Source organism: Brienomyrus brachyistius, chromosome 8, assembly GCF_023856365.1.
Source record: "Brienomyrus brachyistius isolate T26 chromosome 8, BBRACH_0.4, whole genome shotgun sequence".
Classification (NCBI taxonomy): Eukaryota; Metazoa; Chordata; class Actinopteri; order Osteoglossiformes; family Mormyridae; genus Brienomyrus; species Brienomyrus brachyistius.
Window position 1 is genome coordinate 5874757 of NC_064540.1, and position 6364 is coordinate 5881120.

The window sequence follows — 6364 nt, forward strand, 5'->3', positions numbered from 1 at the left end:
GAATTTGGAGAAGAAGAAAAAAGAGGCTATTAGTTTGGTTGTGGAAGCTGAACTGAAATAATCAGTAATCAACCGTGAGTATTGCTGTTTATCAATAACCAATCTTTGTCTTTTACTGGTTTATTATGTTAATAACTCATGTCCTTGATTTATCATTAGATGCTAAAATTAAAACAGCCGGCGTCAGACTGTTATTCACCTGCAGGGTAACAGATGTGTAATCCCTCGAATGACCCACCTGGAATGTCATCATTCGCCACTTTGCACCCAGTTTTGAGCCACTCCACATGTGGTTTAGTCTATCACTGCTGGGTTTCCCCAGCCTACCTTCATTTGGCATTGATATTTTATTAGGGGTTAAGCCAGGACGCTTTCATCCGCCTGGCTTAATTTGACCCCAGTTATTTATGCTAGCTAGTTTATTTTCTCGTAACGTTTTTTTCGCTCTTTCCATCCGCTCTTTAGCGATTGTTCCGTGTTGTATCCCTTGTGGCTTATGTGCCAGATTTTTGTCTTTGGCTCGACCTGGTGCTTTGGTGCCTTGCAGTTTCCCCTTTTGTCCTTCGCCAAATAAAACAAAAACAAAAGTGACAATAAAAGCCCAGCAGCCCTCCTCTCAGTCACGTTGGCCTGCCCGTGCCACGTGCCTACACTGCACCTCGTGCATTGATGCACACGCTTCGGAGGAGGAATGCCTTGACTGTCGTTTACCCCTCCTGCTTGGTTGTGGTGACCAGGAAGCAACATCATCATGGGGGTTCCATGCTCTCTCAATAAAAATGCATCGTGTGTATCCGTTAGCGTTCAGCATTGTTTATGCCGTCTGCTATTCATTAGGGGAGGAAGACATTCATACATTTGCATCTTGCCCACTCGTTTCTACAGCTGGTCTCAGTAGAGTCTGTGTGCTTTTGAACTGTAGCCTTTGTAGACCAAGTCCTTGTAAAAATCCACACAATGAATCTTGGGATAGGTCGGGCAACGAAGAATCCATTGGGTGGACCCTTCATGGCCTGGGAAAAGAATGCATTTCTAGAGTACATTTGAAGAAGGCTTCGAAATAGAACAGCTATTCGGTCTCTGAATGCAGCCTGAGAAAGCTGCAGCGCCTGAATTAGACACAGTTTCTCCCTACCTCCCGATAAGCCACATCTCTCTGTCCCTCTTCCTCCGTCAGAGCTTCTGATTTGCACCCCAAGCTGGTATTTCAGTCCACATTGTGACTAGAGCATAGCAAACAAGGGAGTGGTTAATCTTGTACTGGCTTATTAATCCAATTCAATTTCATTTATTTGGGCCTTTTTACAAGGACCATTGTTACAAGGTATCTTATAGGGTCCCAGATCCAAGGTCCCCAGAAAGAAAGCCACAGGTGACGTGGCACTTGGAAAGAAGCAGACTTTAACAGGAAGCCCACCCTCCTCTTGCAGGAACCAGGAACTATACATTTACATAATTTTATGGAAAGATGAATTTAGGCAGATGGTGGAGCAGCATGGGTAGGTAGAGGTATTATGGAGTAGGTAGACAGTTAGTCGGGCAGATGGTGAGCAGGTGGTGTGACACAGGCAAGCTGGTGGACAGGCAGGGGGCTCCCCTGGACCACCCCTTAAGGTGAGAGGCGACAAGAAAAGTGCATCAGCAAGTGTGGAGACGGAAAGATGGCAAGGTAAGCGAAATGAAGAATTTCTGAGAGAACCAAGTAGGAAAGCATCGCTAGGAGAGAATGGAGGCTGAGAAGCCTTGTAGGCAAGCATGAGGAATCATTGAATGCCAGCTCACCCAGCAGCCCTTGAAAGCACCTCCAGTTATAACCCTGGCTAGGAGGGAGTCACCCTGAATCCTGTACACCTGCTGGGGGTTAGGGGGTAACCGTACCCAGAATCCACGGTTTGGTACAAACCTTGGTTTTGGGTTCACAGTAAAATTTTGGTACCATGGGGTATTGTTTATACTTAAATCATAGGAAGCTAAATACTGTTTTATTTAGTATCAGGTATGGCCGCCTATACCCTATAGCCTTAGTTGTAATTTTTTTGCCTGGTCTGAATTTCTCAGCAAAGGGGCCTTAAAAGGCTGTTTCTGTCTGGCTCCCGTTGTAAACACATTCAGCTGATGTCGTTTCAAATGAGTTGGATGTGTTTCCAACAACATATCCAAGTTCGGTATAACAGATCCGACAGACATTCTTGGTCTTATTAACTGCTCTCTCCCCAGTGTTGGTGTAATTTATTGGGAAACCAAATGTTCCCAGTCTCCAGCACTAGCTGTGACCAACTCACAATCCCAAGTAGCATACTGTTTTCTATGTTGAACATCTATTTGGCCCAAGAATGAGACGGGCCATTTTCCCTTTTTTGGTGGGCTCATTAATATATTGATTAGCTCTGTTCTGATTGGCTGGTTTACAGTGAGTCCTTGCGATGGCTCACACAGAACTAATATCTCTACAATCATATACTGGATAATGTCATTCGGTCAATGACAGACCACATTTACAATGGTGGTTCCATATCATTTTAATGGAGCTGAAAAATCAGTATCACCTAGTGATGTCGTAGTATAACGTATTACTCACGTGTTTGTGGTGATGTTGGTGTAATCAAAGCTACTGCCCTGCCAATCACGTGAAAGCATAGCACATACACTTATGTATAGTACATAATACTTGGTAAGGGTAATAAACAAGTATGTTACCTACAGAGGAATCAAAGCATTATGTACATCCAAATCTGTTCCTCTGACACTCACAGTCAGGGCAGGTGATGGAGTGGTCCTACGGATGACACTGTAGTTGTGACCCACTGGGTTGGCTACTTTGAACAGCTGTTAAAAGCTGATCCTCTGGATAGTACGCTGGACATCTCTGGGTTCACGGTACTTGAGGCTGATCCTCCAATTTGTGAACCACCCAATATCACTGAGATTGCACAAGTGGTGAATCAGCTCGGAGTACGGAGGGCTGCAGGGATCTGTAGTATCTGCGCTGAACTTCTCTAGGCTGGTGGTAAGGCTGTCTTCCTGGAATTGTAAGCAATCCTTGCTTCCATTTAGGAGACAGGTGTCATCCCAACTGACTGGAAAACAGGACTTGTTGCCCCTATCTGGAAAGGGAAGGGTGGTCGCGTGGATTGCAGCAACTGCAGATGGGATAACATTACTCTCAATGCCAGGTAAGGTCCTTGCTAGGGTCATCCTCAAAAGGATCTGTGATCACTTGGTTGTTTATCAGTGAGTGGAGCAGTCTGGTTTTATGTCTAAGACTTCTATCATCTGGGCACTGAGGGTTCTCATAAAGGGCAAACATGAATATTGGCAGGGTTTCTTTGCGGCCTTTGTGAATTTCCCTATAGAGTTCGACTAATGTGGTGTGTCCCTCCTTCTGGAAACACCAACACAAACCTCAGCAACCTTCAGGGTCTTATTATAGAAGGTCTCCCACATCACATCAGCATGCATCCAAGTCTGTAAGTTCCTCACACAACTGCGTGCAAACTCATTAGGAACAGACTGATCTTGGAGTTTGGTCTGGTCCAGCCTCATTATCCTAGTAGGTTGTAGCCTAATGGACCTAAGCTGAATCTACAGAGTAGCAACCACAAGTCCGTGGTCAGAATTCACAAACTGGGCACTTCTGTAGACCCTGAAGTTCTGAAGGAGCCTCCAGAGTCTGCCCATGAGGATGTGATCGATCTCCTTCGCTGCACCAACAGTATTGGAGTACCAAGTCCAACGATGTGGCTCAGGGCTTTGGAACCAGGATCCAGCAACCCGCACACCCTGACCTTTTGCAAAGTCAAGGAACATGGAGCTACTTTCATCTGAGTCTTCACCTGACACAATCCTCATAGCCAGCCCAAAGAGTTCCTTAATCTTATAATACGCTCGTTGAAAGGAGTAACATCAGATACCGTCAGGAGGAACTGATCCAACACAGCAACAGCTACTCCCTGAATATGGCAGCCATTAGAGCGATCGGATTAATAATACGTTTATCCACCTTGAGAGCTCTGCCATCTCCTTGGTCTGCATACTGTACCTCAGAGAGTGCTGCCACTGAAATGCAGAGCTTATGAAGAGACAGGACGTTCCACTTGCATACGCCATCTCTTTTTACGACCCGAGTGTTGCCATGCAGCGGGCAACGCATTGGCACCCCACCAGTTCTGATCCCCAAAAGGCCTGACCCTACTGCCTCCCTGGTGGGTTTGACTCTTCCTGGGATGAGGGCCCCAAGGGCTTTCCCCCATCCTTTTCATGATGTGTGCATACTTCCTGGAGGCAGCTGCAGTAGAGCTACTCCCACACATAGCAGAAAAAAATTCTATCTGCTTCGTCAGAGCTGTTTGAATTTTTTAAGAAGGTTGGGGTGCCAATCCTGCCGCCAACCCCCAATTTTTTCTCTGCAAGTTGGAGGACCGCTTGAAGGGCTGGATGCAGTTAAACATCATACCCAGGACTAGGGGCGTAAATGGATAGGGGGGCAAACTATTTATGACTTATTTGCGAGGGCTGAAAAACATTTTAAGGGGGTCTACAGCTCCTGTGCAGGACAAAGCGTAACCATAGATATGAAATATAAATTCCATATCTATGAGCATAACTATGTCAAACCGGGATTAACATAACCAGGTTTTCTGGTCCAACTACAGTATAAACTATGCATGGCTGCAGCATTCTGCACCAGTGGAAGCCTGTTTAAGGACTCAGAGGTACTCCCAGAAAGTAGAGCTTTACAGTGGTCCTGTCTGCAGTTTATAAGGTAGGCTATTAATGCCATTAATATTGAACATATACAAGATACAAAATCCTGCTCCCCCGTGGTGGTTTATTAGGTTATACAGTATTTGTATACATATAGTTAACTAATCTCATGTCCAATCTCAATCTCATTTTAATGCAAACCTTGCTTTTGAAACCACGTTTGTTTGATATATATATTTTTTATACTATTATTTTCCTTCTAACACTATCAATAAGCATATATTTTATGTATAGAGTGATATGTGGACTTTTTCTAAGAAAGCCATTAAATAACCTTCTAATTTGGAGAGCGCGGCTATTTGGGGCTAAGAAGCCAGGAAGTAACGTTCAGAGTGGAGGAAGAGAGCGCCTTTCCCATGTGGTGCTTTTTATAATTAGGGTCTGGAGTTAACGGGGCAGATATATAGCATAAACCGCTTACATCAAAGTCTCGATTTAATCAGAAATATATGTTCATCAGGCTGGTTCCCAAACAGATGTTATCGGTAGGGTTTTGATCGAACAATGGGGTATGTAAATTAGATTAATTTAATTATGCTTGTGTATACATTTTATAGCCTACAATATATAAAAACAATGGCATTAGAGGCTCGTGAACGATAGACATGCCAAATTTCGTTCACAGTTAAATGTGGCGCCATTGGACAATTAATTAGTAACTGTGTAGGTCTGTTTATTTGAATATTCCTCGTAGTTATGTTCTGCTGTAATTATGTCGTCTCCAGCTCCAACTATAGATTTATTTCTACTATTATCTTACAAGTTAAATTCTTAGGAGCCGTAAATGTGTTTATTGCAAACTTATGTTCTCAGGGGGGAAAACGTAAAAAAAAGAAAATACCTGCAGCTGGTCTTATAAAACAAGCCCTAAAAAGTTGAGTCACAGGGTGCTGATAATAGTTTTTCTGTTTGCCAAGGGCAGGGCAGGGCAGTGGCTTTTCTGACAGAAAATGGTCCCCTTTGTGTTGTTCATCGTAATGTGCCGTTAGTGTTAACGGGTGGCTCAGATATTTAGGACCCCCCTTTGCTTTGTCACATGCTGTTGTTCTGTTCATGATACAGAAAATTACCACTAAATGTACTTTAAAAGGAACACGTTAACAGATAACTTTATCTTAAATTATGGGACAACGGGTCATCAACAAAAATAAAAAATCCGTTGTGTACCCCCGAGAATGGGAATCAGCTTTCTTCCAATTGATTTTCAAAATTATACTTTTTTTTTTTTTTTTTTTTTACAAAAATATACTTGTCACATGTACATGAAATACTTTCAGTCAGTTACATAATAATTAGGCTAAGATGGACATGAAATCGAACCAGTTGTAGGGGATTCTTTTTAAAATCTTAATTCTTACCAGATTGTTTTTAACAACTCTCTTTAATTTAATTTCCTTATACATTGAAACTGAGAGGAGAGGGGGTGCTGGCACACCCACAAAGAAAAAAGAGGCTTTTCCAGTCACCTTTGCGATCCCACCGGCGTCCTCTAGCGCGGAGATGGAGGAGCTCGCCGCTGGCTGAGCCTCTGCGCATTAGAAATTTATACTAAACGATTTCCATTTCCGCGCTAATATTTCCCAAGCCGCAGCTTGACCGT

At 43.5% G+C, this 6364-nt stretch overlaps 1 long non-coding RNA gene across 1 annotated transcript; it reads right to left on the reverse strand.

Annotated features, from left to right (window-relative positions):
* Positions 1–598: 598 nt before the first annotated feature.
* Positions 599–6361, reverse strand: LOC125748059 (uncharacterized). Its single transcript, XR_007399452.1, has 3 exons — positions 6231–6361; positions 1136–1223; positions 599–1013 (listed from the first exon to the last, which is right to left on the reverse strand). It is a non-coding gene; the product is annotated as an uncharacterized LOC125748059 (long non-coding RNA).
* Positions 6362–6364: the final 3 nt, after the last annotated feature.